This window comes from Canis lupus, chromosome 10 (genome assembly GCF_003254725.2).
Source record: "Canis lupus dingo isolate Sandy chromosome 10, ASM325472v2, whole genome shotgun sequence".
NCBI lineage: Eukaryota > Metazoa > Chordata > Mammalia > Carnivora > Canidae > Canis > Canis lupus.
This window is the reverse complement of record NC_064252.1, coordinates 66,207,050-66,220,742: the sequence shown is the minus strand read 5'-3', so window position 1 is coordinate 66,220,742 and position 13,693 is coordinate 66,207,050. Positions and strand designations below refer to the sequence as shown.

The window sequence follows — 13,693 nt, the reverse complement described above, 5'->3', positions numbered from 1 at the left end:
AGGAACGATACCCAACATTTCACTGTTCTGATTTTAAATACATGTTTCAGGATTCAGACAAATCCTTTTGAATTGAATTATTTACCAAGCTTGATCACAATTCTTAGGGAAAGAACCCATTTTTCAGTACTGATCCTAACAGATGTGAGAACAGAAATGGAGAGGATGAAGACAAGTGTCACACTCATAAGAGCTCAAAGGCAATGAGAAGGCAAAACTTCCTTCAGGAGGAGCCTCAACCATTCCAGTATACCCACTGCCCCTGCTGACTCTCTGGGCCCGCCCCTTCTCATCATGTGTGATGTCAGTATTTCACTGACTCAGCACTTCCGTTTCCAGCCCTCTCTCCCAACGCACCCATTAAAGATGATCTCTTCTCTTGAAGTCCACACTTCTGTTTATATCAAACTATCTGCTTCTGGTTGTCACTGTCCATTGACCTGCTAGTCTTCCCCTTTTGTCCACTGACCGCCGCCTCCCCATCCCCAGGTGATGATGATGACAACTTTTGGCTTAGGGTTCTTCTCACAAAGAAGCATGGGCTTTGGGACGAGACTTGCATTCAGAGCCTGTCTCCAGCATGTCCTACCAGGAAGACCTTGGGTCACCTTGAGAGGCTTCAGCTTCTCAAATGTAAAATAGGTACAATATAACCCTTAACTACAGGGCCACTGTGAGGATTAAATGCTATAACAGATGTGAAAAACTTTAGCATACTGCCTGGCACACAGTAGGTCTCAATAAACAGTAGTTCTTTTCCTTCCTTTTCTGCCCCACTGCCTTTAACTCTGGTGAGTTCAGAATTCATATTGATAATCCTTTCAGCACTGACTTAACACCTCTCAGACCTCTGGAACTCCAAGTCTCACCCACAGTCTATTTTAGCACCTTCTCAGTCATACCCTGGGATTTCTCAATACTGGAAACTCTTGCAGCTAAAATGTCCCAAACTCTGAAATTCTGTCTTCCAAATTGTCCTTGCTTCTCCACATGTTTATTCCTCCTCATATATGCTGTGGCCCTATGACTACTCACTCTCTCCCTGCTCCCCCAGACCAAGGCCTCATGCCCTTTCCAGCTCCATTCATCCTACCACCCAGGCCAGACATTTAAGCCTCTTCCCTTGTCAGCACCCTAGGGCCCCACAACTCCTTATTCTCCAGCTGAAACTGCTTTGTCAATGTCTAACCTCTGGGAATACTCACCATATACTTTCATCTAACAAAATTCTCAAACCAGGCAGTTAGATTCACTTCCAATGCTACTGAGGAGTCTTCCCACTGACAGCTCCCTTCTTACCCACAGCCCTCCAAATCCTAGCAGTGACACTGTCTCCTGCTTTGCAGAGACATTCAAGTTCATATGACAACAGCTACCACAGCATCTCTCTAAATGGACCTGCTCACTTACGAGTCTCTGGTGGCCTCTAATAGCCACATCCTCAACCACTTCCCAGCACTTGATCCTATTGCTTACCACTTCCCTCTTGAAGATAGCTCTTTCTTTGTCATCCTTCACATTGTACTGAAGTCTCCTGTCTCTCTCTTCATTGGTTCAACTTCCTCCTCTAAACCCTAAAAGCATAAATTCCCACAATTCTTAACCACAAGCCTTGACCCTCTGCCCTAATATTCTCATTGGAAATCTCATCCCCATTACTTTTGCCACTACCTCCAGGAAACTACTTCTAAATTCCATGCCTTCAATTCCACCAAACACTCCAGAGGATTCCAGCAGGGTGTTCCATGGGCACCTCAGATACAAGATCTTTAAATTTATCTTGTTCTTTTCTATAACTTTCTCCAAACTATTTTTATTACAATTCTATCAATTTTCCATTCCTTCATTCTGGACTCTCTTCTCTGATCCTTGACAATCCAATCATGCCAAATCACACTTACTCTAGCTCTTAAATACACCACTGACTCTTATTCTTGTGTGTACCTCCTGCTTCAGACCCTCAAAACTCTCACTCACTGAAATCTTAGAAGAGCTTTGTAACTGCTTTTCCTTTCTTCTAAGTCTCAGGGTCCACACCACCAGATTAGAAAATAACAAATTAAATCTAATTCATAGTTTAGCTTGGAGTAATAGAACCTCCTTGATCTGGCCACAGTATAGCTTAATCTTCTCTGCTCTTCTCAATGACAATTATCCAATAGTTTACTGTTCCCCAAACATGTGCTTGTATCTCCCACCTCTGAAATTTTTTGTCATCACTCATTCCATCCCATTTTGTTCCCCTCATAGCAGTTCCTCAAATTTCTGCCTGGATAAAAAAATCTTATACATTACTCTAGGCTCAGCTCAAATGTCATATACACCTAAAGTCCTCCCTTATCTAACCATCAAACATTATCTCATGTCACCTCTGAGCAGAGTACTTTGTCTTTCTATCACTTATGGGATTCAAAACACCCTGTATGACTTTCTCATGTCTCCTGCTCATACAAGTGTCCCCCTCAACAAAACGCTCACTTTCATGCTAACCTTTCATGACTTCTACAACTGTCCTCTCTAAGCTACTGCTGCTGACTTGGACCTCTCCTTTCTCTTTTCCCCTTACCTTGTTCTGCTATTTTTTTGCACCAAAGGCTCCAGCCATCACTATCTGTGACCATCTGCCCCTTTCAATTAAAGAGTTAAGTCCCCTCCACTGCATGAAGTCCTACTGTGCCATCATTCCATCTATAATGACTGAAATATGTCTGAAAGTCAAAGGTATGCAAGCTAAATAATAAATTTGCATGGAGGTTCTGTTCTCAAGAGAGCTAAGAATAATCTTACAAAACTCCTAACTATGTTGTCTTTTACACACAATCTTTAATATCTACCTCTGTCATATTGTGTCTTATCATTTTCATTTCTTCACAACTGAACTCTCATTTACCTTAGTAGGCTGAAAAAAGGCCATGGTTCCCACCTACAACAGACCAAAAATGATTCAACCCATCTCATTTATATTCACTTGATGAAATCTACCTTTTGATTCATCACATTTACATTTTCACTTTCCCATTTTGGATGTGTCCTTTTTTAATAATCAGGGGAAAAACAGATAAAATATTTAAACAATTGCATAAGCATATGGTACAACTAAAGGTTGAAATACTGCACAGAGACTGGAAGGCAAAATCAAAATTTTGAAATATCTTATTGGATGTTATAACAAAACCTCAGTTTGGCCCATAAAAGATAGTCTGGAGTATTAACTACAATATGCAAAAGTGATGGGTATATGGAAGCTGGAACCTGCTGAGGCTCCTCACCCAACACTCAGGATTGTGTCCTGACACCTTGGTAATCCCACTTCAGAGCAAAGTGGCCAAAGGAAAAGCTCAGGATCCCAGTAGTGGGAGTTCTGGGTTTTAAAAAAAAATTGAGAGAGAAAACTTAAAATGGTTTCCAACTGCATTGTTTCAACTACATAAGGAGTTAAAGAGGCTTTTTTGTTGTCTTGCCTAGGATTATGATAGTATTCTGTAAACGATGAAGTGTTCTATAATTGCAATGTGTTAGAACCTTGTTTATATAGAGAATTCATTCCAAATTCCAAATGACTTCAAAATGCATTTTAAAATGTGTCTCATTGTAAGCTCCTAGAAGGCAGGGCCCATTTCTTATCTTTGTATCTTATCTCTCATAATATTTTTAATATAAATACTCAAAGTTCTTATTTCATAAGGATGACAAGATGAATTCATATATAAGAAGAAAAGCCAAATTAACCAACAAGAGGTCTTTAAAAATGTAATCACCCAGCAATGCATAAGCCCCTATAACTTACGTCAAATGGGCATATTTAAATCAGACTCTTTCCAAATAAAAAACAGAAAGCCTACAGATAAGAAAACAATTGTGTACATTTACATCTTCATCAGATTATATTTCCTCTCATGCAAATCAGCGGAATCATCTTGCATAGAATTTGACAGCAACTCTTTCGGCAAAGGCAAAGTAAAATTATGCAGCTTCCTTGGCTCAAAAAGCACACTTGAGCTGTGGCTAGAATGGGAAGGAAGTAAAAGGTAGGAGAAGGCATCCACAGAATGTGGGTGCTTTTCATTTGGGGATTTCATTCATTTTCTCTCACTGGCCAATATGAAAACAGGAAAATGTTTAACTTAGGCCTTTGGTGGTGTTGCCTGTGCTTGCTATTCAGGGAATCACCTAACTTGAAACCTCAGTATCCTCCCTGCATGGAGACTGTTAAGATACACACACACACACACACACACACACACACACACACCATTTGAACTGCCACTTCTTCCTCTGAATCCAGAATTGGCTCCTCTACTGAGAATCTCTTCCCTGGGAGAGACATCAATGGAGCAAGGAAATTGTCTTTACCTCTGGGTGTGTTACCAGGGTTCCCTCTTTTCAAGGCTCGCCATAGCCATGCTTTGAGAAACACTGATCTGTGCTCCCCTCATTGTCCTGCTGCACCAGAAACAAGGAACAGCAAAAGAACAGTCATTATTTGTATTTGGCAAGAAAGGCGGCAGTAAAAACTGAGAGGCAGTAGGCATGGAAATGTCAAAGTGAGGATCTGAATGAGGCAGAGACAGCAAGCACCGCGAGCAATCTCAGTGGAGAGGAGCCTCAATTATAGACAGATAGGAAACTGATGGAGGTGGAAAGAAAGAAAAGGAGGAAGCGAGGGAGGGACAGAGAGTCCATTACACCTAAGAGCAAAGCAACCCGGGTTCAAAGGCTGCTTCCATCGTCCAGAGTTTGCTACAGTATCACAGCTGTGGAGCACCCAGACTGGAGTTGAAAGTCCCTGGTGTAAATCCTGCCTCTTCCACTTGCCATTTATAGGATTTGGGTAGGTAAATCCCTGAACCTCTTTATGCCTCAGTTTCCTCATTATAAAATAATGATGATAACTACCTAACGGATGTGTCAGAGACCCAAATGAGCTAATGTTTAGAATGGTTAATATTAGAACAGTGTCTGGCATACAGGATGTGTGAGTTGCTACCAGGATGATGATCTGGCAAAAGTCATTTCAACCAACACTCTTGACTTCCTTTCCTCATTTAGAAAAAAGAAGCTAAACCAGTTACTTTCATCTCTACCATTCTACCCACCAAATATGTATTATTTGCCACATACCTTGGGAAAACAACTCCTTAACCCTGCAGCTGTAGGTAACCCTGTAGGTGCAGTTTGCATCCTGTAAAGCAGGACTCCTGGGTGTTATTTCACATGCAAGAAGCCTCCTCCTAGAGTCAGCACTGTCCTCACGCAGCAAGCATTACCCCAGAGGTCTCCAGGGGACCAGATTCCTGCCTGGGAGATGAACTTGTCTCTGGCAGAGAAGATTCTAGGCGGCCTCACTCCCAAAATAACACTCACTTGCAAGAGACGCTACTGCACAAGACTGTAAGCCAAAAATAAAATAAATATTGGGTATTTCATTTTTCCTTCAGATTTGGCTTCAAGGTGGGTCTTTAGCCAAATCAAGTAAATAATGTTTGTTTTTGGTGAACTTCCTTGGTACATCATTGCAAGCAGAGCTAGATTAAATAGCAGGCTTGGGGTGAGTAGGAAGTTCTAGAAGGATCAATTCATAAGGGGCACTAAAATATCACTAGGACATAGAATGTTACGAAAAATGTCATGAGATGGTGAAAGATGTGCTGGTCAAAATTCTCCTCTGGGAGAATACTGAATGCTGTTGGAAGAATACAGTAACTCAATGGATCTCATCTGGGATTGAACTGCTCTCAAAGGGTGTCTGGAAATGGGCGGTACGGAGATTCTGGTATTCACAACTATTGGGAGAGCATTACTGGCATTTAGCATTTAGTAGGTAGAACCAGGAATAATAATCCATGAAATAAAGCTTGTGTGTCTAAAATGCCACTGACTACCCTGTTCAGAAACCACATGAAGTGCCCCCAGAGAACACTCATCTTCTAAGGACAGTGGTCCAGTTAGCTGCTGGATCCCTTTGCCCATGCCCAACAGCCCCGTCGAGTGAGCATGCCCACAGGAGTCAGAGCTAGATTTTTTCAGCTGACAGAGAAGGTAAGGCCACCAGCAAGTCTCCTCCACACTCCAACCCTCATGACTGGCTGCCCAAGCACTGCACCTGGAATTCAAGATCACGTACCTCTTTGTGGAATAGAGGAGCGAATTTTGACCAGTGTGCTCAAACCAGGGGTTTTTTGTTTGTTTGTTTGTTTTTTAAGATTTTATTTTATTCATGAGAGACAGAGAGAGAGAGAGGCAGAGACACAGGCAGAGGGAGATGCAGGCTCCATGCAGGGAGCCCGACGTGGGACTCAATCCTGGGTCTCCAAGATCACACCCTGGGTTGAAAGCAGTGCTAAACCACTGAGCCACCCAGACTGCCCTCAAACCATGTTTTGCACATTTAGTTCCCACAGCAACTCCTTGACAATGAGAGAGAAGGAAACTGGCAGGCTACATGTCTAGAAAACTGCTCATGATCTCAGTGCAGTCTTGGTCCTTACAGACCCTGCCCTGGGCTCTGGGTCCCACTGCAGAACCGCAGGACCACAGGACCACAGTCCCTGCTGCACCTGGAAACTCTAAGTAGCTCTGCAGAAACCCACTTCCTTGCATCACTAGCCCTAAAGCCAAGGCCCCTTGTGAGCGTGTCTGGTGGGCAAACCAGGGTCACGTGGCTGTGCCCTAGTGCAATGGGGTCTGAGAAAAGGGTGGGAGCCAGCCTCTGGCTTCTAACAAGACTGAGGAATCAAATTCCTCAACACAAAAGGGAGCCTCAAATGCCAGCTGACAGAGTGGAAAGACAAACGTGCAAACACTGGACTCTGAGAGACCTGACCTTAGGAAACTTGACTGCAATCTCCCCTAAGACTAAGGTGACCACGTGTCCTATTCGCCAGAGATCATCCCATTTATTCCCATTGTCCCAGCATCATTATTAATAACATCCTTTGCACTGTCAGAAGGGCTGTGGTTTGGTAATAAATTATATGCCACCCTCCCTAAGATTCCTGTCCTGCACTGAACCTCAAATGAAGTTTGCACATGGATTTGCATGTACGTATGCATTTGTGTGTGTATGTACCCAAACGCCACCAATCATGCTGCAGAGAGCAGGCTCTGATAAAATAGACACTCCCTCCACTTCCAGGAACCACTCAGTACAATTTGAGACTTCAACTTAAAAATGATTCACAGGAACCACTTCCCTAATAACAGAATTACCTTGATTTTGTATCTGATTTGTTGCTCTGCAGTTGGAAAACCGGAAAGTAGTAATTTCTGGAAAAGATTCTTTCCACTGTCTGTGAAGTGCATTTCTCAGATTCTGTTATTTTATCTCACTTCCCTCAGGACTCTGCCCTTAGCTGCCTTCCAAGTAGCAATAAAATTCACCTTTTTGCTTCAACTTTAAAATGCCAGCATATTTTTGCCCTTTGGGGATGAGTGGCTGGGGGAGGCATAAGAAGAGAAATACAAAAGGAAGATTGAAGGATAGGTAGGAGAAAGGAAGTAGAAAGAAGGCAGAAAATTAAATGAGAGGAAAGAGAGAAAGAAGAAATGAGAATCCTCTTACACGATATATTATCCAAATGTTTATTTCTCTTGGCCTGGAACACGTACTGGTAAAAGCTAGCAATTCATCAAGCTTGGTGGTCTCAGCCTGATTCCAACGGGTTTCTCCAGCTAAACTCGCTCCCAAGTGCCTGAGCCAGCAAGTGCTTCAGCCACACGTTGCAGGACCACAGAGTCCTCAAGAAGAGCAAGAACCTATCCATCAGACTGCTGTATAGTGGGAAGGATGGATATCTAGGTTTATATAAGCTAACATTCAAAAAAATCCTAAACACAGTCCCTTGTGATGTTTAATCCCCAGGGGAAACATGCCCAAATATTATCCAACCCTGATTTTTACTGCCAGCAAAGCAAAACTGAAATACCCTTTCCAAACTACGGAGCAACTTTAACTAGAGATATTAGCTACTTGAGAAAAATCCTTTCTTACGCTTGAAAAACCCTAAAGTCAATTTCACATTCAATTCTTCTGTTATTCCTAGTTTTAAAACAATGGTACCTAAATACATGTTCCTAAAACTGACAAAGGGAAAATCGCACACTTCGCAAATTAAGACAATGCCACCTTCCCAAGATAAAATACATCCCATAACCCTACTATGTTAGTGGTGGCACACCCAGCATTTTGTCTCCCTGTTTACAGGTAATTGAGACCCTGCAGCACGTTATGATCACTAAATACTGAAAGATTTTTAAAGCTTCTGTTTTAACCCACAGCCTCATTCTGATTTGTACATGCCTACATGCCTAGAAATAGGGGAAATATCACTCACTTCTTCTGAATGATCCAATCTCACAATTAATAATTGAGAATCTCTTTTCTCTTTCTCCCTTGCCTTTTTTCTCTCCGAACTAGAGTGCACTCTTCAGCTTGTTAAGCTCAGCTCACTCCCACTGATAATTCACTAGAGATCATAATTTATGGACAATTGAAGCTGCAGAAACATCTCTTAGAAGGAATAGAGCAGATCCATAGCAACAATTCTTCAGGGGAATATTAATCCCCGGCTTTATGTAGTGCTAAGTGTACAATAGTAATCAGAACTTGAGTAGAAGCTGCTAATCATTGAGGGAAAAGGCTGTATAAAGAATTCATAATGGAATTAGCCTGCGGCAAACAAAGAAAGACAAAATTAAATCAGCCATCAAATTGCACCAAGGAATTTTAATTTACAGGTTAATGTAGGATTATGTAACTAATCACAGCTAACATTTTCAATGAACAACCAATAAAATTCTACTCTTTTTTCCTCTCTAATCTTACTAATGGTATTCCAATAACATGCTTTTATTACCCTAGAATATGTTAGAAATGATTCTCAAAAATTCTAAAAGTCTTTCCAGTTGTCAGAACCGGTATAAAACGCTAGCTTTGAAAGAATCAGTCAAAAGTGCAGATCTAGGAAGATCCAATCCTCACTTCAGTATAGACCCAATAATATCTGAGTGAGTTTGCATAAAATGGATTTACAAAGCCACACAGCTTTAAAGTATATGCATGTTTTTCATGCAGTGCAGAGAGCTAAAATGGGACAAAAGAGACCAAATTAAATATGTGAAACTAATTTGAAGCACAAAGTATATCAGCTAATTCTAAATAAAACCACTGCCATAGATTTATATGTCAATATTGCAGACATATCCAATGACATGCACACCAAGGACCGCTCTAACAGAGTTTTCATGGTTTATAAATGTGAACATCATAAAAAGAAATAAGGTTTCTAGGATAAAAAGTTGATTAGCATTTCCTATGGGAGGGGGGTGGAATCTTGTATCCTCCCCAGTTATATTTTGATATCAACCAATGCATGACAAAGACAGAAAAAAAAAAACCCTCTATACAATTCGAAAAATTATATGAAACCCACTGCTTCATAAATATAAATACATAAAAAAGACAGCATAACTCTTTGCACATTGGCAAGGGGAAACTCCAAAATTATACTATATGCTTAAAAAGACATCAGTTTAATCAAAAAGATCTTTTTCCAACATATGGTAGAAGGAAAATTATTATAAATGGAGTAAAAAGTATGTTCATAAGCTTTACTTCACGAGGGAAGAATGCTGGGGAAGACAGGCGACAGCATTCTTCTTGCATATGTTTTTCTTGTCGAGAACAATGTGGGAAAGTCTCATTTTCCTTTAATCTAAATGTTCATTTTATGGAAGCAGCAACATTCAGCCCAGTTATTAGCAAAGGAGTTTTGTTGCTTTATAAAGTCTAATTTTAAGATGCTCACTTCCAAAAAAACATTATGGTGTCAATTGCACTACCCTTCAGCAATCCTGTAATAACTTTATTCAACCATTTCTAATTATAATTATATTTTCAATTCCTTTTAGCTATAGAAACTCTTTATCAATCAGAGCACAAGACAGAAAATTACTTTATTACAGCTACAGCTCGTTAGGCTGAGTGCTCTTAATGAAGCAGCCTCATAATCAGATGAAAATCATGCTGGAGAAAACTTGCATCATTAGTCTGGGCCTTAATTACCAAGAAATATAGTCACTAACAATGATATTCCATTTCATGATATGGTGCATGCACCTTCTACACTACTTGCAATTAATAATTCCACTGACTACTACGGAATCTTTTCTATTTATTCATAACAATGGAGGGGGGAAATTCTAAATTTAATTGAGCGCTTCAGATTGCGCGCTCTTTCTCCCTCTCTCGCGCGTTCAGATTAAAATGTCACAAGGCTAATATTCTATCTTACAATAATTCATCATTTTAATTACATATTTTATGTATGTGAAATGTCTTTTTCGGCTTTATAGTTGAGGTTGACATTTTTGGGGACGCATCTAGGAAAACGTGTGGCCTCTTGTGAAGGTGGTTCCTACCACCCAGAACTGCATCACGGAAATCTGAAGGGAAAAAAAAAAAAAAAAAAAAAATCACCGACATCAGTCCTGTCAATTCTATCCATGTTGGGAAAAGCTGCCAACAAGAACAGGGACATTCATTTAAATTAATGTCGGCGTCTTCTGATAGGCTTTGGATGGCAGAATGGCGATGTTCTGGGAGGAACAAGGCCTTGTGTCACAGGGCCTCTTTGTTAAGCGTGATTGATCACAGACAGAATCAGCAACTTTCCTTTGTGAAAGCCTCCTTTCTTCTGCCCCATTTCCTTTCACCCTTTCCTTGCCTCTCTCACGAAGATCCTTGCTTCTGACCTCCTGAGAAAGAACTTCAGCCAGGGAAGGAGATCTGGCCCCCGGGCCCTCCTGCTGGGTTTTGCACACTGCAGGTCCCAGCAAACCCACCTCATTTCTGGATCCTCTCTCCAGGCAATCTTAATGCTGGAACCCAAAGTGCTGTTGGCAATTGCTGCTCCTTTTCAAACGCAAATTAGGTTACTAGGTGAGGGCAAAGAGCCTTTGGGAGAAGGGCAGAGGGCAAGGGGGTTGGCATAGATAAATGAGATTCCCATTTGACCTCAAAACCCAAGTGTGCCTAGAGCTGAACTTCCTGCCTGACATGGCCTTTCATTGGAATCATTGCCAAACAGCTGATTTGATTAATATAGGCTGCACTTTCCCCAATCATCTGCCTTATGAGCACCAAGCAGTTTGATAAATGAAATTGATAGAAGAGAACGACCTGGAAAAACCCACAAGTCACAAGATGAAGAGCGGGCTATAAGAGAATGCTAATTTTTTTTAAGACCTAAACATCCAATTTCTATACCTGAGTGTTTAAGATCACCAACTTAAAAGATCATTAGCTTCATGATAATTAGTGTTGAGCAAGCACTGACATAGTTCCTAAGGCAATAAGAAGACATTCTCCCCACCCAAATTCAGACCCCAAATAAACAAACAACCAAATAATTTAATAAATGACAGCCCACCACACATACACAAAAATCACCAGATGACAATTAGTCTGAAGATGGTAAAGAATTGACTGTATCATTAGTGAATCTGTGTATTCCCTCTGGTATTGCTAAAGTTTCAAGGGAAGTAGTGGCAAGTAGAATTGTTTTTCACATAGACTTTAGCCAAAAAGTGGACTCATAGCAGGGATCTGGAAGATGAGGGCCAGTAGGAATGGAGGAGTCATGAGGCTTAACAGGAAGATGCAGGCTGCCTAGAGAAGAGTGCTAGGTGGACAAGAGGAGGTGGACTCGGACCAAGGGAAAACACTACAAGCAGCAGCAGGAAATGGAAGCTGTCCAGCAAGACAACGGAAAATGAGACATTAATCAGAACCACACAGAGCACATTTCCACAGGAAAAATGCCTGGCATTTTGGACAGCCAAGAGCTTACAAAACAGCTTAAGATGTGCAGGGATCCTTCCAAGGCAACTGGTTTGCAAGGCCCAGCCTGACATTCTCGGAAGCAACCATAGGAGAGCCAAGGAAGAGTTAAAGGGAACAGGCTACATTTCCACATTCTCTTATTAATGCAAAGTCAGGAAAAGACCTCAGCATTATTGTCCTTGCCTTCAATCACTCCCTAATGTTTCCTCCTAACAGCACTTCATTTAAGTACAAAAGTCGCTGCAGGTACTTCTATCTGGCAGTAGCTACCCACAGAGACACAGGAGAAGCCCCAGTGAAGCCCCAGACCGTTGCTGGGGCCAGAGTGCCACATTCTTAAGTTCCCACTCTCTGTGCCTGGCAATATCCACATCTAGTTCCACAATTAGACAACAGCACATCACCCATATGCATCCAGAGGAGACTGGGGACTCCCACCTTGGAAGGTCTTCAGAGCAAGTCACTCAGACTAACAGTTGCCCAACCACCCTTGTCAGTGCAGTGGCTACAGCATGAAGTCTTCCAGAGCTCTGCTGCATACTGCCTGGGTGATCTTAGGAGGGTGACTTAACTACTCTGTCTCAGGGGCCACATCCCCAAATAAGGGCAATTATGGTATCTGCTTCATAGAGCTGCTGCAAAGGCTATCTGAGAGGAGGCGTGTAAAGGTGCTCATAACACGAGCTGGCACATAGGAAGTTTCAGTAACTGTTAGCTCCGTTCAGTATCAGCACTGCCATCATTATAATCATCACCGCAGACAGGAAGCAGGTATGGCTTGCTCTGAAATAGGGTCAAAGAGTTTAAGCAGTGGTTTTCAAACCTGGCTGCACATAAGAATCACCTGCCCTGAATTCCCCCACTCCAAACCAATTAGATCAGAATCTCCCAGATGGTAGTTTTAAAGTTCTCTGAATGATTCCAGTGTGCAATCATGATTAAAATCCCCTGATACTGAGTCTCAAGGCCAATGCATATTTAAACATGATGCTGCCAGCTAAAAGGCCTACATTTTGGCAAGCGCCAAAGCCCTTGTCTGGGTCTCCTCAAGAGCAATGGGAATCTTGTAGCTCCATTTTGAGATGTGAGGGTTTGGAGCATTTATGGCCCATGAAGGAGCAACCACAGCCTTGGCTGAAGGAATGTGCTTGTTGGCTTTTCCAGCTGGCAAAGTGGTCCATTTCCAACATACAAAGCATAATGCATGCAGCCAAATGTTCCCACAGAACGGCCACCTGTGACTTGCAAACTCTCCTGTCTGGAGCCAGGACACGCACATGCAATAAGGCAAAAGGTCACCCATGAGCACCAGGGAAAGGACTGTCTTCCCATGTGGTTTAGTAAGGGCAGACCATGCAAAACCTGCCGAGAGAAGTCATATTTAGGCCACAGGGGGAGGAAATGACTACCAGTCAGGTCTCTGAGAGTGAGGATTAACCTGCCAAAACGTACGAAGTTATATTCAGACTAACCCTGAATGAATGTGACAAATCTAACCAGTCAAATCCTCAGCTATCTTGATGACTTTGGCAGCTGTTTGACAGTTACATTTACAGGATCTAGGAAAACTAAAAATTTCAACTACTTAGACTCCTCAGACCTAAATAAATCCACAAGACACTCAAAAGACAATCCTCTATTTATTTACTTTTAATATTTGGGACACTTCTGCCAGAGAAAGACCATGTACAGAATAAAAGAAAAACTACAATTAAAAAAAAAATAAGAACACTACACAGCATCTAAACTCATCACTTATTTTAATTCATATTCTTCTTCTGGCAGGAGGGGACTTACTTAGATGGTGGTGGTTACTGGAAACCTGAAAGGAGACCAGTTTATCCTGGGCAG

General features: G+C 41.7%; 1 long non-coding RNA gene across 1 annotated transcript in view; it reads right to left on the bottom strand.

The window, feature by feature from the left end:
- Nucleotides 1-12,377, bottom strand: part of LOC112673781 (uncharacterized) — a 344,678-nt gene extending 332,301 nt beyond the window's left edge. Inside the window, exon 1 of the long non-coding RNA XR_004803136.2 lies at nucleotides 12,281-12,377. This is a non-coding gene — a long non-coding RNA (uncharacterized LOC112673781). The remainder of the gene's footprint in view (nucleotides 1-12,280) is intronic.
- Nucleotides 12,378-13,693: the final 1,316 nt, after the last annotated feature.